The sequence below is a fragment of the Lissotriton helveticus genome, assembly GCF_964261635.1.
Source record: "Lissotriton helveticus chromosome 1_1 unlocalized genomic scaffold, aLisHel1.1 SUPER_1_unloc_9, whole genome shotgun sequence".
Taxonomy (NCBI): Eukaryota; Metazoa; Chordata; class Amphibia; order Caudata; family Salamandridae; genus Lissotriton; species Lissotriton helveticus.
In genome coordinates, this window is record NW_027611736.1 from 4,180,543 (window position 1) to 4,206,275 (window position 25,733).

The 25,733-nt window shown below is 53.6% G+C and overlaps 1 long non-coding RNA gene across 7 annotated transcripts in view; it reads left to right on the forward strand.

Annotated features, from left to right (window-relative positions):
• The first annotated feature begins 262 nt into the window (after nt 1–262).
• Nucleotides 263–25,733, forward strand: part of LOC144806596 (uncharacterized) — a 394,727-nt gene continuing 369,256 nt past the window's right edge. For 2 of the 7 annotated variants that reach the window (XR_013605842.1, XR_013605841.1), the window contains exons 1-3: nt 263–444; nt 20,614–20,664; nt 22,510–22,629. This is a non-coding gene — a long non-coding RNA (uncharacterized LOC144806596). Of the gene's footprint in view, nt 445–649; nt 800–20,613; nt 20,665–22,509; nt 22,630–25,733 lie in introns of those variants that run through there. The other 5 variants (XR_013605844.1, XR_013605848.1, XR_013605843.1 and 2 more) reach the window with 5 other exon arrangements.

The window sequence follows — 25,733 nt, forward strand, 5'->3', positions numbered from 1 at the left end:
GGAGCGCAGTAAAGGGTGACAGCTCAGCGCCAGGAAAGGGGGGGACGGGGTCCGCGCGGGGAAACATCGAATGAGATGTATTGAAGTGCAAAGCTCCTCGGTCTGGCTCCTCTATGGGTAGTGTCTCTCCTCTACGCAGGCGCAGTGAGACTGAGCGTCCTCTGCCCAGGGCAGTTCACTGCGTGCAAGGTCCTAACTCGGCGACAGGAAGTTGCGTTTCGCTCCGCACATGCGCAGCTGTGACGTGCGGTCCTGCGCGTGTGCGGCCGTGAGACATAATTATTTTCTCGTGCGCGATGGTGGCTCGTGCAGCGTCGTGAGCGCGCGCGTCACTCCGGGGTCAATAACACACCGGGACACACTCCTCACAGGCAGCTGGGCCCCCAGCGGGCCCCACCTCTCCCCCAGGCCCTGCAGCCCCCACTGAGCGGTGCACAAGGAGAGGTGAGCCACTGGTACTATACTCTTTGCGCAGGTGTTACTCTTAGACACGCTTTAACCTGCGCTCCGTTGTTGGAGACATTGTTCTCCGCGCATGCGCAGTTACACGGTGCGTGAGCCTGACTATTCTAAGCCTGGCAGCAGCAATCCCCGTTTCTAAGCGGCATTGGTATATACCTCTTGAGCGCATGCGCAGCTGCAGGATCTCGAAGGGGCTCTTGTCCGGCTCGTTGCTTGTTTGTTTGTTTCTGAGTCGCGCGGGGCCCTCGGGGGGGCCCCTCAGGGCCGGGCCGCGGCTCCGCCTCTCACAGCGCGAAAAGTACGAAATGGCCTCGAGGCAGCGGCCGAAGACCGTTAAGTAAAGTATAAGAACTGTATGGGGCGGAGTCTGTGAATGGGAGGGGCAGGGTATGTGGGGGTGGGCGGGGCCTGTGACTATGGGTGGGGGCGGAGTCAGTAGGTGTGGGGGTGGGGCCTGTGGTTGTGGGAGCAGGGTATGTGGGGGTGGGCGGGGCCTGTGACTATGGGTGGGAGCGGAGTCTGTAGGTGTGGAGAGGGGGCTGTGGTTTGGGGCGGAGCTTGTGAAGGGGAGGGGCAGGGTATGTGGGGGTGGGCGGGGCCTGTGACTATCGGTGGGGGCGGAGTCTGTAGGTGTGGGGAGGGAGCTGTGGTTTGGGGCGGAGCTTGTGAAGGGGAGGGGCAGGGTATGTGGGGGTGGGCGGGGCCTGTGACTATGGGTGGGGGCGGAGTCTGTAGGTGTGGGGAGGGGGCTGTGGTTTGGGGCGGAGCTTGTGAAGGGGAGGGGCAGGGTATGTGGGGGTGGGCGGGGTCTGTGGTTGTGGGAGCAGGGTATGTGGGGGTGGGCGGGGCCTGTGACTATGGGTGGGAGCGGAGTCTGTAGGTGTGGAGAGGGGGCTGTGGTTTGGGGCGGAGCTTGTGAAGGGGAGGGGCAGGGTATGTGGGGGTGGGCGGGGCCTGTGACTATGGGTGGGAGCGGAGTCTGTAGGTGTGGAGAGGGGGCTGTGGTTTGGGGCGGAGCTTGTGAAGGGGAGGGGCAGGGTATGTGGGGGTGGGCGGGGCCTGTGACTATCGGTGGGGGCGGAGTCTGTAGGTGTGGGGAGGGGGCTGTGGTTTGGGGCGGAGCTTGTGAAGGGGAGGGGCAGGGTATGTGGGGGTGGGCGGGGCCTGTGACTATGGGTGGGGGCGGAGTCAGTAGGTGTGGGGGTGGGGCCTGTGGTTGTGGAGTCCGTGGATGTGGGGTGGGCGGGGTCTGTGGTTGTGGGAGCAGGGTATGTGGGGGTGGGCGGGGCCTGTGACTATGGGTGGGAGCGGAGTCTGTAGGTGTGGAGAGGGGGCTGTGGTTTGGGGCGGAGCTTGTGAAGGGGAGGGGCAGGGTATGTGGGGGTGGGCGGGGCCTGTGACTATGGGTGGGGGCGGAGTCTGTAGGTTCGGGGAGGGGGCTGTGGTTTGGGGCGGAGCTTGTGAAGGGGAGGGGCAGGGTATGTGGGGGTGGGCGGGGCCTGTGACTATGGGTGGGGGCGGAGTCAGTAGGTGTGGGGGTGGGACCTGTGGTTGTGGAGTCCGTGGATGTGGGGTGGGCGGGGTCTGTGGTTGTGGGAGCAGGGTATGTGGGGGTGGGCGGGGCCTGTGACTATGGGTGGGAGCGGAGTCTGTAGGTGTGGAGAGGGGGCTGTGGTTTGGGGCGGAGCTTGTGAAGGGGAGGGGCAGGGTATGTGGGGGTGGGCGGGGCCTGTGACTATGGGTGGGGGCGGAGTCTGTAGGTGTGGGGAGGGGGCTGTGGTTTGGGGCGGAGCTTGTGAAGGGGAGGGGCAGGGTATGTGGGGGTGGGCGGGGCCTGTGACTATGGGTGGGGGCGGAGTCAGTAGGTGTGGGGGTGGGACCTGTGGTTGTGGAGTCCGTGGATGTGGGGTGGGCGGGGTCTGTGGTTGTGGGAGCAGGGTATGTGGGGGTGGGCGGGGCCTGTTACTATGGGTGGGAGCGGAGTCTGTAGGTGTGGGGAGGGGGCTGTGGTTTGGGGCGGAGCTTGTGAAGGGGAGGGGCAGGGTATGTGGGGGTGGGCGGGGCCTGTGACTATGGGTGGGGGCGGAGTCTGTAGGTGTGGGGAGGGGGCTGTGGTTTGGGGCGGAGCTTGTGAAGGGGAGGGGCAGGGTATGTGGGGGTGGGCGGGGCCTGTGACTATGGGTGGGGGCGGAGTCAGTAGGTGTGGGGGTGGGACCTGTGGTTGTGGAGTCCGTGGATGTGGGGTGGGCGGGGTCTGTGGTTGTGGGAGCAGGGTATGTGGGGGTGGGCGGGGCCTGTTACTATGGGTGGGAGTGGAGTCTGTAGGTGTGGGGAGGGGGCTGTGGTTTGGGGCGGAGCTTGTGAAGGGGAGGGGCAGGGTATGTGGGGGTGGGCGGGGCCTGTGACTATGGGTGGGGGCGGAGTCTGTAGGTGTGGGGAGGGGGCTGTGGTTTGGGGCGGAGCTTGTGAAGGGGAGGGGCAGGGTATGTGGGGGTGGGCGGGGCCTGTGACTATGGGTGGGGGCGGAGTCAGTGGGGGTGGGGCCTGTGGTTGTGGAGTCTGTGGATGTGGGGTGGGCGGGGTCTGTGGTTGTGGGAGCAGGGTATGTGGGGGTGGGCGGGGCCTGTTACTATGGGTGGGAGCGGAGTCTGTAGGTGTGGGGAGGGGGCTGTGGTTTGGGGCGGAGCTTGTGAAGGGGAGGGGCAGGGTATGTGGGGGTGGGCGGGGCCTGTGACTATGGGTGGGGGCGGAGTCTGTAGGTGTGGGGAGGGGGCTGTGGTTTGGGGCGGAGCTTGAAGGGGAGGGGCAGGGTATGTGGGGGTGGGCGGGGCCTGTGACTATGGGTGGGGGCGGAGTCAGTAGGTGTGGGGGTGGGGCCTGTGGTTGTGGAGTCCGTGGATGTGGGGTGGGCGGGGTCTGTGGTTGTGGGAGCAGGGTATGTGGGGGTGGGCGGGGCCTGTTACTATGGGTGGGAGCGGAGTCTGTAGGTGTGGGGAGGGAGCTGTGGTTTGGGGCGGAGCTTGTGAAGGGGAGGGGCAGGGTATGTGGGGGTGGGCGGGGCCTGTGACTATGGGTGGGGGCGGAGTCAGTAGGTGTGGGGGTGGGGCCTGTGGTTGTGGAGTCCGTGGATGTGGGGTGGGCGGGGTCTGTGGTTGTGGGAGCAGGGTATGTGGGGGTGGGCGGGGCCTGTTACTATGGGTGGGAGCGGAGTCTGTAGGTGTGGGGAGGGGGCTGTGGTTTGGGGCGGGGTCTGTGAATGGGAGGGGCAGGGTATGTGGGGGTGGGCGGGGCCTGTGACTATGGGTGGGGGCGGAGTCAGTAGGTGTGGGGGTGGGGCCTGTGGTTGTGGAGTCCGTGGATGTGGGGTGGGCGGGGTCTGTGGTTGTGGGAGCAGGGTATGTGGGGGTGGGCGGGGCCTGTTACTATGGGTGGGAGCGGAGTCTGTAGGTGTGGGGAGGGGGCTGTGGTTTGGGGCGGAGCTTGTGAAGGGGAGGGGCAGGGTATGTGGGGGTGGGCGGGGCCTGTGACTATGGGTGGGGGCGGAGTCAGTAGGTGTGGGGGTGGGGCCTGTGGTTGTGGAGTCCGTGGATGTGGGGTGGGCGGGGTCTGTGGTTGTGGGAGCAGGGTATGTGGGGGTGGGCGGGGCCTGTTACTATGGGTGGGAGCGGAGTCTGTAGGTGTGGGGAGGGAGCTGTGGTTTGGGGCGGAGCTTGTGAAGGGGAGGGGCAGGGTATGTGGGGGTGGGCGGGGCCTGTGACTATGGGTGGGGGCGGAGTCAGTAGGTGTGGGGGTGGGGCCTGTGGTTGTGGAGTCCGTGGATGTGGGGTGGGCGGGGTCTGTGGTTGTGGGAGCAGGGTATGTGGGGGTGGGCGGGGCCTGTTACTATGGGTGGGAGCGGAGTCTGTAGGTGTGGGGAGGGGGCTGTGGTTTGGGGCGGAGCTTGTGAAGGGGAGGGGCAGGGTATGTGGGGGTGGGCGGGGCCTGTGACTATCGGTGGGGGCGGAGTCTGTAGGTGTGGGGAGGGGGCTGTGGTTTAGGGCGGAGCTTGTGAAGGGGAGGGGCAGGGTATGTGGGGGTGGGCGGGGCCTGTGACTATCGGTGGGGGCGGAGTCTGTAGGTGTGGGGGTGGGGCCTGTGGTTGTGGAGTCCGTGGATGTGGGTGGGCGGGGTCTGTGGTTGTGGGAGCAGGGTATGTGGGGGTGGGCGGGGCCTGTTACTATGGGTGGGAGCGGAGTCTGTAGGTGTGGGGAGGGAGCTGTGGTTTGGGGCGGAGCTTGAAGGGGAGGGGCAGGGTATGTGGGGGTGGGCAGGGCCTGTGACTATGGGTGGGGGCGGAGTCAGTAGGTGTGGGGGTGGGGCCTGTGGTTGTGGAGTCTGTGGATGTGGGGTGGGCGGGGTCAGTGGTTGTGGGAGCAGGGTATGTGGGGGTGGGCGGGGCCTGTTACTATGGGTGGGAGCGGAGTCTGTAGGTGTGGGGAGGGGGCTGTGGTTTGGGGCGGAGCTTGGGGAGGGGCAGGGTATGTGGGGGTGGGCGAGGCCTGTGACTATGGGTGGGGGCGGAGTCAGTAGGTGTGGGGGTGGGGCCTGTGGTTGTGGAGTCCGTGGATGTGGGGTGGGCGGGGTCTGTGGTTGTGGGAGCAGGGTATGTGGGGGTGGGCGGGGCCTGTTACTATGGGTGGGAGCGGAGTCTGTAGGTGTGGGGAGGGGGCTGTGGTTTGGGGCGGAGCTTGTGAAGGGGAGGGGCAGGGTATGTGGGGGTGGGCGGGGCCTGTGACTATCGGTGGGGGCGGAGTCTGTAGGTGTGGGGAGGGGGCTGTGGTTTGGGGCGGAGCTTGTGAAGGGGAGGGGCAGGGTATGTGGGGGTGGGCGGGGCCTGTGACTATGGGTGGGGGCGGAGTCAGTAGGTGTGGGGGTGGGGCCTGTGGTTGTGGAGTCTGTGGGGTGGGCGGGGTCTGTAGGTGTGGGGGTGGGGCCTGTGGTTGTGGAGTCCGTGGATGTGGGGTGGGCGGGGTCTGTGGTTGTGGGAGCAGGGTATGTGGGGGTGGGCGGGGCCTGTTACTATGGGTGGGAGCGGAGTCTGTAGGTGTGGGGAGGGAGCTGTGGTTTGGGGCGGAGCTTGTGAAGGGGAGGGGCAGGGTATGTGGGGGTGGGCGGGGCCTGTGACTATGGGTGGGGGCGGAGTCAGTAGGTGTGGGGGTGGGGCCTGTGGTTGTGGAGTCCGTGGATGTGGGGTGGGCGGGGTCTGTGGTTGTGGGAGCAGGGTATGAGGGGGTGGGCGGGGCCTGTTACTATGGGTGGGAGCGGAGTCTGTAGGTGTGGGGAGGGGGCTGTGGTTTGGGGCGGAGCTTGTGAAGGGGAGGGGCAGGGTATGTGGGGGTGGGCGGGGCCTGTGACTATCGGTGGGGGCGGAGTCTGTAGGTGTGGGGAGGGGGCTGTGGTTTGGGGCGGAGCTTGTGAAGGGGAGGGGCAGGGTATGTGGGGGTGGGCGGGGCCTGTGACTATGGGTGGGGGCGGAGTCAGTAGGTGTGGGGGTGGGGCCTGTGGTTGTGGAGTCTGTGGATGTGGGGTGGGCGGGGTCTGTGGTTGTGGGAGCAGGGTATGTGGGGGTGGGCGGGGCCTGTGACTATGGGTGGGGGCGGAGTCTGTAGGTGTGGGGAGGGGGCTGTGGTTTGGGGCAGAGCTTGTGAAGGGGAGGGGCAGGGTATGTGGGGGTGGGCGGGGCCTGTTACTATGGGTGGGAGCGGAGTCTGTAGGTGTGGGGAGGGGGCTGTGGTTTGGGGCGGAGCTTGTGAAGGGGAGGGGCAGGGTATGTGGGGGTGGGCGGGGCCTGTGACTATCGGTGGGGGCGGAGTCTGTAGGTGTGGGGAGGGGGCTGTGGTTTGGGGCGGAGCTTGTGAAGGGGAGGGGCAGGGTATGTGGGGGTGGGCGGGGCCTGTGACTATGGGTGGGGGCGGAGTCAGTAGGTGTGGGGGTGGGGCCTGTGGTTGTGGAGTCTGTGGATGTGGGGTGGGCGGGGTCTGTGGTTGTGGGAGCAGGGTATGTGGGGGTGGGCGGGGCCTGTTACTATGGGTGGGAGCGGAGTCTGTAGGTGTGGGGAGGGAGCTGTGGTTTGGGGCGGAGCTTGTGAAGGGGAGGGGCACGGTATGTGGGGGTGGGCGGGGCCTGTGACTATGGGTGGGGGCGGAGTCTGTAGGTGTGGGGAGGGGGCTGTGGTTTGGGGCGGAGCTTGTGAAGGGGAGGGGCAGGGTATGTGGGGGTGGGCGGGGTCTGTGGTTGTGGGAGCAGGGTATGTGGGGGTGGGCGGGGCCTGTTACTATGGGTGGGAGCGAAGTCTGTAGGTGTGGGGAGGGGGCTGTGGTTTGGGGCGGAGCTTGTGAAGGGGAGGGGCAGGGTATGTGGGGGTGGGCGGGGCCTGTGACTATGGGTGGGGGCGGAGTCAGTAGGTGTGGGGGTGGGGCCTGTGGTTGTGGAGTCTGTGGATGTGGGGTGGGCGGGGTCTGTGGTTGTGGGAGCAGGGTATGTGGGGGTGGGCGGGGCCTGTTACTATGGGTGGGAGCGGAGTCTGTAGGTGTGGGGAGGGGGCTGTGGTTTGGGGCGGAGCTTGTGAAGGGGAGGGGCAGGGTATGTGGGGGTGGGCGGGGCCTGTGACTATCGGTGGGGGCGGAGTCTGTAGGTGTGGGGAGGGGGCTGTGGTTTGGGGCGGAGCTTGTGAAGGGGAGGGGCAGGGTATGTGGGGGTGGGCGGGGCCTGTGACTATGGGTGGGGGCGGAGTCAGTAGGTGTGGGGGTGGGGCCTGTGGTTGTGGAGTCCGTGGATGTGGGGTGGGCGGGGTCTGTGGTTGTGGGAGCAGGGTATGTGGGGGTGGGCGGGGCCTGTTACTATGGGTGGGAGCGGAGTCTGTAGGTGTGGGGAGGGAGCTGTGGTTTGGGGCGGAGCTTGTGAAGGGGAGGGGCACGGTATGTGGGGGTGGGCGGGGCCTGTGACTATGGGTGGGGGCGGAGTCTGTAGGTGTGGGGAGGGGGCTGTGGTTTGGGGCAGAGCTTGTGAAGGGGAGGGGCAGGGTATGTGGGGGTGGGCGGGGCCTGTGACTATGGGTGGGGGCGGAGTCAGTAGGTGTGGGGGTGGGGCCTGTGGTTGTGGAGTCCGTGGATGTGGGGTGGGCGGGGTCTGTGGTTGTGGGAGCAGGGTATGTGGGGGTGGGCGGGGCCTGTTACTATGGGTGGGAGCGGAGTCTGTAGGTGTGGGGAGGGGGCTGTGGTTTGGGGCGGAGCTTGTGAAGGGGAGGGGCAGGGTATGTGGGGGTGGGCGGGGCCTGTGACTATGGGTGGGGGCGGAGTCAGTGGGGGTGGGGCCTGTGGTTGTGGAGTCTGTGGATGTGGGGTGGGCGGGGTCTGTGGTTGTGGGAGCAGGGTATGTGGGGGTGGGCGGGGCCTGTTACTATGGGTGGGAGCGGAGTCTGTAGGTGTGGGGAGGGGGCTGTGGTTTGGGGCGGAGCTTGTGAAGGGGAGGGGCAGGGTATGTGGGGGTGGGCGGGGCCTGTGACTATCGGTGGGGGCGGAGTCTGTAGGTGTGGGGAGGGGGCTGTGGTTTGGGGCGGAGCTTGTGAAGGGGAGGGGCAGGGTATGTGGGGGTGGGCGGGGCCTGTGACTATGGGTGGGGGCGGAGTCAGTAGGTGTGGGGGTGGGGCCTGTGGTTGTGGAGTCCGTGGATGTGGGGTGGGCGGGGTCTGTGGTTGTGGGAGCAGGGTATGTGGGGGTGGGCGGGGCCTGTTACTATGGGTGGGAGCGGAGTCTGTAGGTGTGGGGAGGGAGCTGTGGTTTGGGGCGGAGCTTGTGAAGGGGAGGGGCACGGTATGTGGGGGTGGGCGGGGCCTGTGACTATGGGTGGGGGCGGAGTCTGTAGGTGTGGGGAGGGGGCTGTGGTTTGGGGCAGAGCTTGTGAAGGGGAGGGGCAGGGTATGTGGGGGTGGGCGGGGCCTGTGACTATGGGTGGGGGCGGAGTCAGTAGGTGTGGGGGTGGGGCCTGTGGTTGTGGAGTCCGTGGATGTGGGGTGGGCGGGGTCTGTGGTTGTGGGAGCAGGGTATGTGGGGGTGGGCGGGGCCTGTTACTATGGGTGGGAGCGGAGTCTGTAGGTGTGGGGAGGGGGCTGTGGTTTGGGGCGGAGCTTGTGAAGGGGAGGGGCAGGGTATGTGGGGGTGGGCGGGGCCTGTGACTATGGGTGGGGGCGGAGTCTGTAGGTGTGGGGAGGGGGCTGTGGTTTGGGGCGGAGCTTGTGAAGGGGAGGGGCAGGGTATGTGGGGGTGGGCGGGGCCTGTGACTATGGGTGGGGGCGGAGTCAGTAGGTGTGGGGGTGGGGCCTGTGGTTGTGGAGTCCGTGGATGTGGGGTGGGCGGGGTCTGTGGTTGTGGGAGCAGGGTATGTGGGGGTGGGCGGGGCCTGTTACTATGGGTGGGAGCGGAGTCTGTAGGTGTGGGGAGGGGGCTGTGGTTTGGGGCGGAGCTTGTGAAGGGGAGGGGCAGGGTATGTGGGGGTGGGCGGGGCCTGTGACTATGGGTGGGGGCGGAGTCAGTAGGTGTGGGGGTGGGGCCTGTGGTTGTGGAGTCCGTGGATGTGGGGTGGGCGGGGTCTGTGGTTGTGGGAGCAGGGTATGTGGGGGTGGGCGGGGCCTGTGACTATGGGTGGGAGCGGAGTCTGTAGGTGTGGAGAGGGGGCTGTGGTTTGGGGCGGAGCTTGTGAAGGGGAGGGGCAGGGTATGTGGGGGTGGGCGGGGCCTGTGACTATGGGTGGGGGCGGAGTCTGTAGGTGTGGGGAGGGGGCTGTGGTTTGGGGCGGAGCTTGTGAAGGGGAGGGGCAGGGTATGTGGGGGTGGGCGGGGCCTGTGACTATGGGTGGGGGCGGAGTCAGTAGGTGTGGGGGTGGGGCCTGTGGTTGTGGAGTCCGTGGATGTGGGTGGGCGGGGTCTGTGGTTGTGGGAGCAGGGTATGTGGGGGTGGGCGGGGCCTGTGACTATGGGTGGGAGCGGAGTCTGTAGGTGTGGGGAGGGGGCTGTGGTTTGGGGCGGAGCTTGTGAAGGGGAGGGGCAGGGTATGTGGGGGTGGGCGGGGCCTGTGACTATGGGTGGGGGCGGAGTCTGTAGGTGTGGGGAGGGGGCTGTGGTTTGGGGCGGAGCTTGAAGGGGAGGGGCAGGGTATGTGGGGGTGGGCGGGGCCTGTGACTATGGGTGGGGGCGGAGTCAGTAGGTGTGGGGGTGGGGCCTGTGGTTGTGGAGTCCGTGGATGTGGGGTGGGCGGGGTCTGTGGTTGTGGGAGCAGGGTATATGGGGGTGGGCGGGGCCTGTGACTATGGGTGGGAGCGGAGTCTGTAGGTGTGGGGAGGGGGCTGTGGTTTGGGGCGGAGCTTGTGAAGGGGAGGGGCAGGGTATGTGGGGGTGGGCGGGGCCTGTGACTATGGGTGGGGGCGGAGTCTGTAGGTGTGGGAAGGGGGCTGTGGTTTGGGGCGGAGCTTATGATTGGGAGGGGCGGGGTCTGTGGGTGGGGGCGGGGCCTGTGGGTGTGAATGCTCTTCCACTGCCGGGGGCGGGTCCGGCCAGGCCCAGCTGCGCTCTCACTGGCGGCGGCACCGCGGCGGCTTTCTTACCACCCACAACAGGTTAGGTTGGGAACTGCAAGGAGGGCCTGTCGGTGGGGGGGCGGGGTCTGTGTGGGTTGTGAGGGCAGGGCCTGTGGGTGGGGGGTGGGGCCTGTGGGTGTGCGGACTGTGTGGGGTGGGGCCTGTGGTTGTGGAGTCTGTGGATGTGGGGTGGGCGGGGTCTGTGGTTGTGGGAGTAGGGTATGTGGGGGTGGGGGTGTGGGCGGGGTCTGGGAAAGTGGAGGCAGGGTCAGTGGATGTGGGGGTCTGTAGGGGTGAGGGCGGGGTCAGTAAATGTGAGGGCGGGGTCAAAACAGCAAACATGCGCAGATTGGGGGCCGTGCATTATATAGGGAGCGGGCGCCATATGTTTCTGAGTTTGATTTCCGGCGTGCACCGACGCCTGTGCGACCAAAATTTGGAACTCGCTTCCTCCGTACCTCCGCACCGCCACCTCTTTCCGCATCTTCCACAAGGACCTTAACCCCTCCTGTGCTCACGACGAGCTGAGCTCGTTATGCCCGTTGGAACGCTCGCACGCTGGGCTGATTCCCCTGCTGTGCTAAGCGTTCCATTAAACGGGTGCAGTAATGACGAGCTCGCACAGCGGCCTGGTGCTCATGACGAGCTCAGCTCGTCATGAGCACAGGGGCACTGTGCGCGCCCCCCAGCACAGCGGAGGAAACAGCCCCGCAGTGAAGGGGTTAAAGCTCTTCTCTTTCAAAGACACGGCTACCAATAACTCTGACTGTTTCATGTTCCACACTGGAGAATTAGTTTGTCCCTGCTCTTCAACGGTGGAATATGTACTTTTGGAACCCTAATCGCTCTAACTTTAGTTTACAGGGTGTAATTTTTAACGAATGTTTACTCTGTAAATATGTTTCCATAATATCTAATTATATATATTACACTCTATTGTATAGCGCTCTGACACCTCTGGGTAAAGTATGCGCTATAAAAAAATGTCTAAATAAATGCAATGCCCTGCGACCAGGCTGTTGGACACTCCTCGTCGCCACAGGCCTGGACTCACTGGGTCTGTAGACTAAAGACTGTTAATAATTTAAATTTAGCAGCCAGGAACTCAGAACTGTTCAATTCCTCAGGCTCCGGCGGGCTGCTTTTGGAGGCTTCATACATTAAAAGACAACAATATCTCAAAATGTAACACTAGGGGAGTCAGATATACTGGTATATAGAATGCATTACAAGGAAGGATAAAACGGGAGACTCGCGTAAAATTTGTGTTTGGAGTATTCAGGCATGATTCTGAGTGCCGCCGTAGTCGGCGTATCTCAAGTTGCACATTCTTACCTTTCTCCTGGGCCACCGCAACCACAGACTTTACCCATTGCTGCCCGTATCTATGAATGATGTTTTTGACACAAGAGTGTCCACATGAGCATCTTTTAATTTGGCTGATCTGGGACTTGCAGCAATCGGGTATCAGAGCGCTTTACATAGCACCAGTTACGTTACGTTAGGACACACGTTAATTTTTTTTAATTGTTTTTTTCTAGGCACGGGGAGATTAAGTGATTTGCCCAGAATCACAGGAAGTTTGGCGTCGTTACCGAGACTCGAACCCAGTTCCTCCAGGTCCGAGGTCGAGCGACCTAGCCGTTAGGCCAACACTCCTCTCCCCTTTACAATCACTTCTTCTCAAGCACCAAAAGACAGAGATGTTCACCGTCTCTTTTGCTAACTCTTGTGTTAAAAGGAACAATTCTGTGCTTCTCTACTTGGTGCTCCTGAATTCATACAATGCTAAAAATACAAGATCAAAATTTGATTTTCATCATACAAAATCTATGTAAAGCATTTTAAGTGACATTTTTGTTTTGGACAAATATATAACTTTTAATCGTAAGTCACTTGTATTATAAAAGCTGTAGTTAAAACTGGCTTGAGTAAAGTCACAGCAATTACAGCCTATTTATTTGAGACCATTGTTATTACAAAAGCTGATCACTAGAGCAAATACGAGTCTTCTGTGGTAATATGTGAGATTGTGATAACAAATACCTCTGTGCTTGATTTAATGCAGTGTAATAGCAATTCTCCTATATTACATCCCTAGGCACTTTTAACATATGCTTTTCACAATAAATACATCCGACCGTGTTTTTGCATAGCTTTTCTTAATAAACAGATCAGGCATATTACCTACAGTAAAATTGATTTAAATTATTTTAGGAAGCTAGCAGCTAAGCTGAAGCCTTTTCAAAAAATTACATCCTGTATGCCTCAGCTTCTCACTCTCCTGAGGTTTGCCCAGTGCTGCGGCGGGCTGGGCATCGCTCCAAGTTAGTTGACTGTAGTTACTTTGAGGAGTTATGATAATTTATTAGCAGGCAGCTGAGATTATCCGCGTTGGGGCCTCTCAAATCCTGTTTGGTACAGTCTGGTCCCAAACAGGCCTCGAAAAATCCTAAAATGTTAGGAGACCTGTAAGGTCTAGTGACTCAAATAATCTACTCAACCTAATTATAATGCTCTTGACCCCTAAATTGGTTTCAAATGAAGTGATCCCGGGCAAGTATTTTAATTTCCACAAGATAAGGCTAAACGCCTTTTTTCAAGAATAAACCTTAGCTTGTACTTTAGTCAAGGGTACACAGATTTGAAATTGGAATTATTTTTTCATTCCCAACCACATTGTATCCCTTCTGAGGTTTTGGCCTGAAGATGCTGTGATAAAGCACATTGAGAATATAGATATAAGGAAAGCCAATTACAATAATCTTACAAAGATTGAAAGAAAAGCCCAGGGAAGATCTTGAGAAGAAGCCTCACCTCGAGTCATTGAAGACACCTAAATGAAAGGGAGTGGCCTTTGAAGCACCAGTCAAGTGGACTATACAACTAGCGTACTTCGCCCTAACAAGGAACTTCTTTCAATTTGAAGATACCATCTACTTACAATTACAATGGAACTTCAATGGGAAGCATTTTCACGCCTAGCGTAGCCTGTCTCTATGTATACCGATTCGAACAACAGAACAAAGGGAATAATAACCTACTTTAAACAGGAGCTACGTCTGTGGTGCAGACACATAGATGATGTCTTCATCATCTGACATGGCACCTTGGAGAATGCAACCCGCTTCTTAGATTAGCTGAATAGCCAAAACAATTTCAGATTCGCCATAACTACAAGCAATGATGAATTACCATTTCTTGATGTCTCTATCAAAGATGAGCCAAGTAGATTGGTCATTAAACTGTATACAAAACCTACAGATAAGAATAGCCTCCTCCACTTTCAAAGTGCACACCCACACGCACTTTGGAAAATTTACCAGTTGGACAGTTTCTTCGCATAACAAGAAAATGCTCCAAGACAGACGATTACAAACAAGAAGCTGTCATACTTACCAATACACTTTTAGATGGACACGCCTCTGAAACATTTGACTCAGGGAGAAAATAAAAGGGCTCATAATAATCACAAAGAATCATTCCTAATGGATCAAAACAGAAAAGACTGAAAATAACGTATTTGTGTAACCAAGCATAGCAGTGTGCCGAATGAAGAAACTGGTGTATCCTTACATGCAACAAACTTCGTTTTGACAAACCTCTGTTCTCATTTAAGCAAAACACCAGCTTAAGAAACTTACTGGTACCCACTAAATCACTAAAAACTGTCACCACCTCCCAAAATGCCTTGTAGAATCTTCCCAGAATTACGGGTCAGTACCCTTGTGGCCAGTACGCTTCTGCCCTTTTACCAGGAAGTCCACTGCAAATTATCTTATCTAAGAACTCCTTAGATTCAGAAGAGTCATACTAACTGCAATTCTAACAGTGTCAGTTACAGAGGTGTGGAATTTAATAAAATATCTACTTGTTCATGGGGCAGGTTTTGTCATAAATCTACTTGTTATGTAACAAAATCCACTTGTGTCCCGTTGGTACCATGTAGTGCCGCCACAAATTATGTCAGCAATCTCATTATAGAAGAGTTCTGATATAGCCTCTCTGATTATGCTAGGGCTCATACCATAGTAGTCTTTGAATGCTTGCAATCCCCTTACGTTAATCAACAAGAGGGAGACAGAAGGGCTTTTGGAAGGTCCAGCACACATGCTCTAGCCAACACTAGAGAAGAGGGTATGCAGTTCCTTAGGTGGGTCAAGAGAATGTAAAGAGAGATCAACAATGTGTATTGTCACTAAGAGAAATGGCAGTCCTAAAATAATCGGCGGGAGTGGAATTTCTGCTTTCGGAACTAGGGCGCTCACGCACCCAGCCAGCTAGGTGCCATGCTTCATCATTTGGGCCTGCTCCTCGTTGGGCCTCTTAGGTGGTGCTCTTTTGTTCTATGCCCTATGCCGTTTGGTGCAGTGGAGGTAAGGGACCTATAAAGCGTAGATGAGATGGAAAGTGAATAAAACAGGTTGGGTAGTGCAAAGACTGACTTTTATTCAGGTTGGCTCCCCACCTAGTTAAAAGGAAGAGTGGCGACTATCTGAATTAATGGTTCGGGATAACTGCGCTCTACTCTTAAGGGGTCGACATGTTTGATGCCTAATAGTCTGAAGGATCAGTGGCAATTCATCAGGACCTAGAGAAAAACTAGCAGTACGAATGTTACTACATATTGTGCTGTGTGTTATGTAGTTGGCTCCTCATGTGCAATGCATTACTTCTGTCTTCTCGTTGAGTCCATTGTCGGTTGTGCCCAGACGTAGGATAGTTTTTCCTTCGAAGCGCAATAGTATGGACTCAGTGCAACTTCCTTTTTACGTGTTTTAGGACTGTCCATTTTATGTCTTGTGTCCCATGTCTTTTTTCTTCGCAATTTTGTACCATGGGTGCATTCACGACTTTGCATTTAATTCTTGATCTGTGTCGAGTGATCCTCTTTTTTACTGCCAGAGTTGTTTTACCTACGTATGCAAGCAGGCATGGGCATATTTCACAATATATTATGTTGGTACTATTGTAATTTGTGAATTCTTCATGTATATTACTTTTGCCTCTGTATTCAAATTCATCTCCTTCGAAGGTACTCAAGCATGAGATGCAAGTTCCACATCGGTGGTGTCCTTCAAAGTGAGGTAGTGCTAGCATGGTCTGTATGGAACCTTTTGGTCTCTTCACCTGTGTATTGGGACGTACCAGTTTGTCTTTGAAGTTTTTGTCTGCTGACAGCTGTCAGGGGCCTCTGTTGGTTGCTGTCTTAAATCACAGAGTTGTCCTTGGGTTGGGAACAAAATTCTGATCCAAGGGATGTAATGAGCCAGATCACGTTTGTTTGCCATGATGGTACTGTCTGCCAAATGGGATGTATCTGTGAACAAGTTAAGGTTAGGTGCTGCACAGATGAGAAGAAGGAGAGTGTAGATAGAGGTATCCAACTGAGTTCAAAGGGGCATAGAACTAATGAGTGCCTCTGAAGAAGAGGGCCACTGTCCCCGTTCTATCGCCTGAGCAGGAAAGTCTTTCAAGGTATTGATTAAACTCCCCTGTCGTTAGGCTGGAGGGGGTTGTGTTAGACCTGGCCCTTTTTGCAGGGTCTTCCCCACACTGTATGCCTTCCTCCTACTACTTTTTGATAAAGTTGTTTTGATATCCTTGGGACTCTCTGGACTTTACCATTGCTAATCCGTGCTAAAGTGCTTGTGTTCGCTTCTTAAAACATGGTCACAAATACTTCTGCCGATTTAGCATATTTAATCTACTTGTAAGGCCCTAGTTAGGTAGCCTACATGTGCCCATGGCCTGTAAACTAAATGCCACTAGTGGGCTGCAGCACTGCTTGTGCCATCAACTTAAGGAGCCCTTTAAAAACGTCTCAAGCCTGCCACTGCACGAGACATCACTGGCAGGATACGAGGGAGCGCCTGAATAGGCTCTGTAGTGTCTCAACACAAAGAACTGTACACCCCCTGTAGTTAGTCCGGAACAAGGGCAGGGAAGGTAGGGCATCTGTACACTTCAAAGTTATGCCTCTAGAAGTTTCTTCCACTTCAAAGGCACAACTGTGTATGAAAAAAGGACATTGGACACCACCACTTCAGTACACTTCTGGACCTGGGGACCCTGCCAGGAAGAAGGACTACTGTGCTGCTGCAAGGAGTGCCACTATGCTGGACTGCTGCTCTATAAGGAGCTGCTCCATGATTTACTGACCTGCCGCACTCTTGTCTGGGGAAGAATCTAGGTATGCAACTCTATCTTGAACCCAGGACCCCCGAGTGACTCAATGGGCTAGTCTTTTGGCCTCTTGATCTGAGCCTCAGGGACAAAACAAGCTCCCAAGCAACTCCTGGGCCAGTCTTCAGCGCGTTCCTTGCTCCCAAATGATGCTTCTCAGGCCCTAGACCCTTGATGTGGTTCAGTGGGCTCCTAAAACAAGCTTTTGAACTCTTCCTGATTGCAAATGAGCCTGTTCGCAGGGAAATCTCACTGCTCGCACGGAACTTCAGCGTGAGCTCCTGCCGCCTATCTCCTTGCACAGCAAGCATCAATCGATCTGGAAGACCACCAACGCAAAGCTCCAGCCCGAACGCCTGCGACACCCGGCGTGCTCTTCGTGCCATGTCCACCACCGCCATCGATACTCCTTACTCCCTGCAACCCACTCCAATGGCGCAATACGGCTATTAAAGTGAGACGGCTAGTGCAAATTCTGGAGAACTGCCAAGATTTGGCGCTCTCGGCCTTGATTCGCTCGGTAGGCATAGAGAAGGAATTTGATAGTCTCGAATGTCCGTCTCTCTTCCAGGTTATGCGCAAGATGGGACTGGGAGCTGAGTTCGTGAGATGCACTTAAATACTATATAACTCAGCGACGCCCCGGGTGCGAACGGGGAGGACGGTATCGGCGCCATGTTCGGTGGGAGGGGGACGCAGCAGGGGTGTTCGCTTTCTCCGCTGCTGTTCGCGCTGGTGGTTGAGCCCCTGGCGGTGCAAGCTAGATCGGGAGGCAATATACCAGGCTGGAGATGCGGGGAGACATGCATTATATATCGCTCTACGCAGATTACCTGCTGATGTTTCTGGCAGCCCCTAGTGAGAACTTAACGGGAGCAATAGCTCTGTTACGGGTGTTTGGGGCGGCATCGGAGCTGTGCGTGATTGGAGAAGATTAGCCTATTCCCGGTGCGGCTAGCTCACAGACACTCTCACAGACTCTCTCAGACACTCTCACAGACTCTCTCACAGACTCTCTCACAGACACTCACAGCCACTCTCTCACACTCTCACAGACTCTCACAAACACTCTCTCACAGACTCTCACAAACACTCTCTCACAGACTCTCTCACACACACTCACAGACTCTCAGACACTCTCTCACAGACTCTCACAGACACTCTCACAGCCACACTCTCAGACACTCTCTCACACTCACACTCTCTCACTCTCTCAATCCTTCTCACAGACTACCTCTCACAAACTCACCCTCAGACTCACTCTCCCACTCTCTCTCACTGAGTGACTCACTCTCACTGACTGACTCTCTCTCACTGACTGACTCTCACTGACTCACGGACTCTCTCACAAACTCTCTCTCACGGACTCTCACTGACTCTCACTGACTGACTCTCTCTCACTGACTCACTCTCTGTCTCACTGACTCACTCTCTGTCTCACTGACTCACTCTGTCTCACTGACTCACTCTCTCTCACTGACTCACTCTCTCTCACTGACTGACTCTCTCTCACTGACTGACTCTCTCTCACTGACACTCTCACTGACTAACTGACTCTTGCTAAAAGACTGACTCACTAAAAGACTGACTCTCGCTTAAAGATTGACTCTTGCTTAAAGACGGACTCACTCTCACTGACTGACTATTTTACTGACTCTCTTTCATTCACTGACTGACTCACTCTCATTCACTCTCACTGACTGATTCACTCTTACTGACTCTCACTGTCTCTCACTCTCTCACTGACTAACTCTCTCACTCTCACTGACTGACTCACTCCCACTCACTCGCACTGACTGACTGACTGACCTTCACACTCCTGTTATTTATGCCCCCATAACAAATAAAAACACAGCAAGTAACCATTGGGTCAGGCAGATACAAGTTGCCTGCATTGAAAGGACGAAAAAAACTCAAGACATTATTTTTAATACTTTTATAATATGGTCGTTTAGTTGTACATAATGCTTTTTTGGTCATATCTAAGGTAACAAAAATGCCTCTGACGCTTATTTATTATAACTTTTCAGCATGCTGCAAACTTCTGTACAGCACAGATTAAAGACATAGGTAAAGTCAATATCTCTGGCTAAACACTTATAAGTTCCCAAAGGCGAGACCTATTGCATTGCAAATGCTTGTTTAGTGGTGCTCCACAGATAAAATTGCAGCGCAGTCTCACCATTCATTGTAGATTTGCATACTTTAATAGTAGGCGTGGTTTGGGGCGGGATGCTACACTGCAGGTGGCGCTTACAATAATGAGCCTGTGCTAATGAGTCTGCCAAGCGCATTCACTTGCTGTAAGCTACACAAGAGGGTCTCTGAAATTAGGTTGTACAAAAAAAAACGCTTTGTTTAAAATGAACTCCCAATCTCTGCGAGGCTGATCGAATATCTCATAAGAGAATAGGGTGTAACAAGAAAGAGAATAGGGTGTAAGAAGACATTCAGTGTACTCTGCTGAGGAGCGCTGTGATTCTGTGCGTTCACTTGTTCAAACTCTCTATTCTTCTTTCAGTGTCCTCCAACCCTGCCACACTCCGACCCCCACTATAGCAATGCGTTGTCCATGTCACATTGGATCATTCTCCAGTATGACGGCATTACCCATCATTTCTACCTCTTTGAAAATACAATATACCCTTATGTTTGTCCCGAGTTGAAAGTCTTTTCTCTTTTTTTAAATGAAGGGTTTTATTTTGGTAAATGCAAAGTACAATAAGAGAGTAAGAATACAAGGAACGGAAGAGTGGCAAAGCAAAACATAAATCAGGGCTAAGATGACAAAAAGATGGCAAGCAATGCAGCAAGACTGCCAGCAATTACAAATTATAACACACGGGTACACAGTTCAAGGGGACAGAGTTGCAAGGGGACACTAGGTTCAGAGGATTATGTGCCTCTGTGGCCAGCAGGGGGTAGGCCAGCTCTAGGGGGAGCCCTGGCTAGGAGGCGAGAGACCAGCTGTCTAAAGGTGGTCTCATACTCAGACAAGACCCCTCACGTGAATGAGGGCCAGGGTATTTTGAATACCAGTTGAGTCCACGTGAGAGGTAAGATAAGAGATGAAGGGGCAAAATATCCACCGGGCAGGATCCCTAGCAGGGGCAGCGCTAGGCGTGGGCAGCTGCCCATGGTACCGCGGCCTTCTAACTACGACTGGCCCCCCCAGGAGGCCATCATCCTTTTTAAAATGTGCCATTGTACCACTTACAGGTGGGAAACGCACTCCCTCGGGGTGTGCAACCGTGGTGCAGCTCAAGTCCAGAGGCAGGGCCATGGGCTGAAGGGGAAATATGACCCCCGCATCCCTTTCTGTTGCGGCAGACTGGGCAGGGCTGGGTTTGTGGCCTTGATCAGCTTTCCTTTGCTGGCAACACTTTCCCTTATCCTAATCACCGCATCTGCACGATAATTGCAGATGCTTGAACTGGTGTGAGGTGTGAAGTGAGCCCTGCATGAATGAAACGCGGAGCATCCAGCAGGGCTCACAGCAAGCAAGCATTTGCAATGCTAGGGGTCTCGCATTTACGCAAGGTTGAGCTATTGGCATTGTAAATGACAATTGCTTTTATTTATGTTTTTGTTTTTAAAACGTAAATAATAGGCCTTGTCATTTACAGTGCCAATAGCTCTAAATCTCGTAATCGCGAGACCTATTGCTTTGCAAATAAATGCTTGTTATTGGCCATAAGAGGTCTGGGGGCATTCATCTTTTAAAGTTCACAGAACACAGCCCTTTGCTTTGAACCCTTAATGGTGTCAGTAAGGCCCCTGTAATGTTGCTAAGAGTGTTTTTAAAATTACAACTTTGGCATCAAATTAGTACACAGAGGCAGAAACTACAGGGCTGGCTTCTTATCTAGAAAGACATTTTTGGGTAGTTTGGGTCACGAGGATTTGGATGTTCATTAATGTTTGTGGTAGCGGTGTTAGACGCTGCCCGTGATGCTGCTTGTGCTGACCCAGGAGTGGTGCAAGTTAACATGGACTTCACAGATGGTCTCCCCTGGGACTGGTGCTTAAGTACTGAGGTGTTTGGGTGTGCTCAAGTGGCGGCAGAGCTAACTGTGGCTCTGGGTATGGTTATGAGACCCGATTCTTTTGTTCTGCTTGGTAAGCCGAGACCGTACTTGTTGAATATTCACCCAGTGTGAGTGGTGAGATCCGCATTGCTGGTCTGCCTGAAGTTGTGATGCTGCCGACAGTAGCGTGTCTGCTAAAAGCAATGGCGTGACTGGTGGAACTATAAAGCGAAATAAGAGAAAGTTATCTTCCAACACCACAGTCTTCGTGACTGAGACCAGGAATACTGAAGACTCTGAGACTCACAGCAGTAATTTCTCCTTTCAGAGCGTTAATGCTGCAGATGGAGTGAAGCCCAGAAGTAAGCACATTACTAAGGTACCAACAAAGTTTAATATTATTCATTTGCATTAACTGTTTCTCTTTTGCAGCATTTGGAAATGCATTTTCTTATTTTCTTACTTTTTGGTTAGTTTTTTATTGTAGGCTGTTATATTCTGTTTAAAGGGAAAGATGTTGTAGTGTGTGACCTTAATGCTGCAGTTTGCATTTCATTACCATCATTTGCTTATCCTGGAAAATCTCCAGGGTGTAGGAGGTTTGCTGTTCCAGAGTTCTTTCTTCAGCTTCTGGGCAGTTGTCACTCTGTGGCGATCTGTGGTCCTGTTTCTCTGCTCTTCTTGTAGCAGCTTCTATCAGAGCTTCATCCTCCCGCCAAACGATAATAAGATGCCAGGCATCACCCAGCACACATCACAGCCTATGATGGGCTACGTCTATCTGCTTGACACACTTAGAGCGAGGATAACGTTCTCCGGATCTATCAGGCTGTGAATGTAACCTAAGGGCTTAAGATGAAATGAAGAGCTTACCTCCTTCCTGAGTGGCTCCAGACTGCTGTGTGCAGACCTGATAGCTGGCAGTACCCTGGAGTATGTATGTATAAATCAGATTATGCTGGAAGTAACCTGCAATATACTGGCATGCAGCACCCTGCCAACAAGTAGGATTTCTCATGGAATTTTATTTCCTGACACATTAATGGAGATAGTCTTTTAACTGGCATAAGAACAACACTGACCGTACATTTCCTGGCACTGTCTTTAAAATGCCGAACACATTAGGAATGGCATTTCTTTCTGCTGGAATAATAACACAAGTTATCTTGCACTCTGCTATGATGTTGCGCCACAGCTCTTTGGCTGCAATGCCTTACATGTTTCATTCAAACGTGCTTTCTGCAGGGCACATACATGATTTGCTGCTGTAGAGAAATAATGCTCCTGTGTACTGTGGCAGACTCAGAAATATTGAAAAACTTAATGATTTCTCTTTCAGCACTTCATAGTCAAACCTTTCAATTTTTGACTCAATCATTTGGAAGAAACATAACTTAGTACCATTAAAATAGTTGTGATGGGGAACATTCATGTGGGGTTAAGACTGGCTCGACCAGAGTGCTTGCTGACTTGGAGGAGTATGGAGTTGACCACCTTGCCTGGTCCGGTGTGGAACCAATCCAGCGAGGCTTTGCTGCAGACTCATTTGCCCTGATAGCTGGTCAAGAGTTTGAGGAGGAGGAGGTGAAGAGCTGGCTAAGTGTGCCATGAGGCTGGCAGTTCAGTACATCCCTGAGAAGTGAGCTTTGAGTCAAGTAGTGTTCCTCTTATACCACGTGCAATTCACCCTCTCCAAAACCTCAAGAATTCCTGGGTGTGAAGGACGACTGATTCTGATTGGGTGCTTAATAGTTTTCCAGAAACTCATGATCTTGATTAGTCATGTTTGTCAGTAGTTAATTGAACACGTCCATGGGTTTTATCTCTTCTGTGACACAATCTGCAATAAAAGTTTCTTTCTCGTTTCAAAGAAATATGAATGGCCGACAGCCTCTATAGATCAAAGAATGGAAGGGCTGGGGAACTGTCATTCATCTCACTGCTAAGCAGAGCAGTGTCATGCTTCACCCTCACTCCGGCCTCTGATTTTGACCAACATCGCTTAGAACACTGGGACTTTAGAGCCCATCCTTTTAATGAGAAAAACAAAACTACAAGTCCCATAAGCAATAATGGCGGAAGGTGTCATGCATGACCTGGGGCAACATCCGAATCAGCACATCCAGTTCCATTTTTTAAGTATTTGACACAATATTGAATTTATAACCTTTGTTTTTTATGGTCATGAGTCACCAGAATACTAAAACGTGTCTTTTATTTTCAGGGTCAATTAAGTAATGGTCACCAGCTTGGAAGCTCAGTTAATTCTTCAGTATTTGTCATTGATCTCCATGTGTGGCTGGTTTGGGTCTGCCTCCTGCATCGTTCCCGATAACTCGCACAGGTAAGGACCTTGTAGCAGCATCATGCTAACCCCATACTCGTCTGTAAGAAGTGCGCTCCGAGGCATGTATCGGATAATGTTTGTGAAACAAGCAAGCACTAATATCTGCTATGTACATTTGCTAAAATAAAACAGAATCAAATCACAGTATACTGTTCTGGAGGTTCAGTCCCAGAAACATTATCTGTAACTGAACGCAGTCACCCTAGGAAGCATGTGCTTTTAAGACAAGTTGCGTTCACTCACCTGAAGGTGACATGCTTCATCATTGGGCTATACTCCTGACCAGGCCGGCGCTACAATGCCTGGCAGGCACCACAAGAGGGCACTTTGTCAGAGATCTTTTAATAAGTACGCCGGATGCGCATAGTAGGACAGAGGATATTGTGTCATAAGATGTGAGATTGGTGAAAGTCTGAATATAAGATCAACTATTGACCATTTGCTACAATATAGTTAATGTGATCTTCCTGGTCCATGTTGAGATTAAAAACGGTGGCAGAGAAATTGAGGAACTAATGACCCCTATCACTGTGTGAAAGTGTCGATTACCTATGGACCTGCTGGTAAGCTGGGGTCTATTCTTCAGGTCAACCTTTTTCATGCCTTCTGTAGTCATGGAGCAATCTATTGGCATTTCATCAGGACCAAATATGGGAAAATGGGTAAATGTGACCTAATCTTCTCCACAGCGTGAGGAGCTCTGTAACTCAAAGCCCTGCACTGTGCATAGGTGATAAGGTGCCTATTAACATCTTACTGCCACAGGTGAGCGCTGTCTAACAGAGTGCACTAGATACGGTAACCTTCCTAAAATTAGGACATACTGACTTATCCAATAGCGAGGACGCCGCTTCAGAGGGCAACTGGTGTTCAGTTAGAGATAATGTTTGTGGGACTGAACCTCCAGAACAGTATACTGTGAGTTGATTTATATGAAGAATGTGTATACTGGAATGTCATTTTCCTCAGCATCTCTTATGATATGTAAAATAAAACACAACACACCTGGAGGCCAACAAATCTATCATACATTTAATGCAAAAATAGAAAAAGGCCAAGCAAACTACCAAGTGACAATTGTCTTTGCAATGGATGAGAGCATCCACCCTAAAGCAAGTTGGAGTATATAATGCTAATGCTACACAATGTATTTTTATACACTTTTCTCCTAATACAAGTCAATGAAACATGAACACGTGATAGAAACAGTTACTGAAACAACACTAATGAGTAGGAGGCAGGATCTTCTCTCGAGAGGAATGTGAGGAGTCCGTGAGGTGCAGATAAAAGATACACAGACAAGCTGCAGAATTCACTGTTTCTGGACATAACACTTCTGTTTGTCAATAATCAATTTACTACAAGATGCAGGAAAGTGTGCCGATGGACTTCACTAAATAAAATGGTTCTGGGCCCTAATAGAATCATGTAACTTTGCAGGCATATTAAGGCGAACAGACACATCAAATTAATATAAGAATATTGTAATTTGGTGATGTAATATATCAATGCACGTTGTGGCATTCATGTGTAACCAATTATCGGTATTGAAGAAACCAGTATATCCAGTTATGCTTTCTCAATTCCTTCTTCCTAGAGTCCACCACTACTGCTAGCTAGCTGTATTCAGCAGTGCCACCTGTGACCTGGAATCCTGCATTTAATCAATACCAAAGGTTGTCAATGCTTCTAGCCAACTCCGGTCACTGGTGCCACTCGCACCCCACCACCCTTGGGCCTGTTATTCTTTTAGCCAGCTCCAGTCAGTAGTGGCCCCTTGGGCCTGTATGTAAGCCTACTAGCCAGCTCCTGTTAGTACTGGCCCCTGGGACCTGTTATCATTCTAGCCAACTTGAGTCATTAGTAGCACCTTGGGACTAGTGATCATACTAACCAGCTTCAGTCAGTATTGGCCCCTTGAGACCTATTATCCTGCTAAGTAACTCCAGTCAGTGGTGACCCCTGTACCTTAAATCCTGCAAATATTCAAAACCAGAGGTTAACTCTACTGCCAACCACTTCCAGTCAATATTGTATACCAGAGGCTTGCGTTGTTGCTAGCTAGCTCCAGTCACCAGTGCCCGTCACATATTATCCTCAATAGGATCAATGGCCAAGGCCTGTGTAGCTGCTAACCTCCTCTAGTCAGTAGTGACCTCCCAGACCTGTTATTCTGCATATAATCAGCAAGGCTTCCGCCCTAATAACACTCACCCCACATCCTTATGGTATATTAGCAATGTAATTTGTTTACATCATACGGTAGGTACCGCACTATATCACATGATCCCAAAAACAAAGAAAATCAAAATTTGCCTAACCGTTCAGCACTCCACCTTGTAAAAGATGACCAAATCACACCAAGCACTATAGCCTGCCACATCACATGGCACACTCAGCAACAACATGACAAGATACCACGGCAGGGATTTGGGGCCATTAATCCTATGTTTGAGGCATGTGTGCTGTAGATGTAAATGCTTTGCATACTCCTGCAATCATGTGTTGGGTCCGGATGTTTGCAAGTTGTTTTTCTTTGACGAAGTCTTTCCAGTCACGAGGTAAGGTGACTCCTCCTTTCGATGATAGTGCACATGGGCATTGACTCCATTGTTCGATTGTTTTTTACCCCCAACGGGTTTGGATGTGTATTGCTGCGCTCCGAAACCGTTCTTCGGGTTCCCCTCGGTGCGCAGTCCACTCTACCCTCGACAGTATTGATTCAGTATGCATTTCTTTGTTCTCTGCGTTTCAGATCAATCGCCAAACTATCCATTTTCGATAGAAAACCTTGCGGACAACCGTCGGGCTACGTAGGGCCAGCCTTCTACAAATGGAACGGACTCCATTCCATTTCTTTCCTTGGTACCACACCAAGTACCCTTGCACCGACCTACATCAAGTTTGTAACTTATGCCTCTCTCCGGAGCACAAGGAGGAAGACTGCGACGCTTGTAAGTCGTTTCGGTCCAAGAGGACTCTACCCGATCATCAGGCTCGATGACGAGCGAGGCAGCGCCAAAGCATTCAACACACTGGATATCTTTGCAGACGAATCTGACCAAGAAGAGATAGAAGTAGCCTCCGTAGAAGAAGAGGCC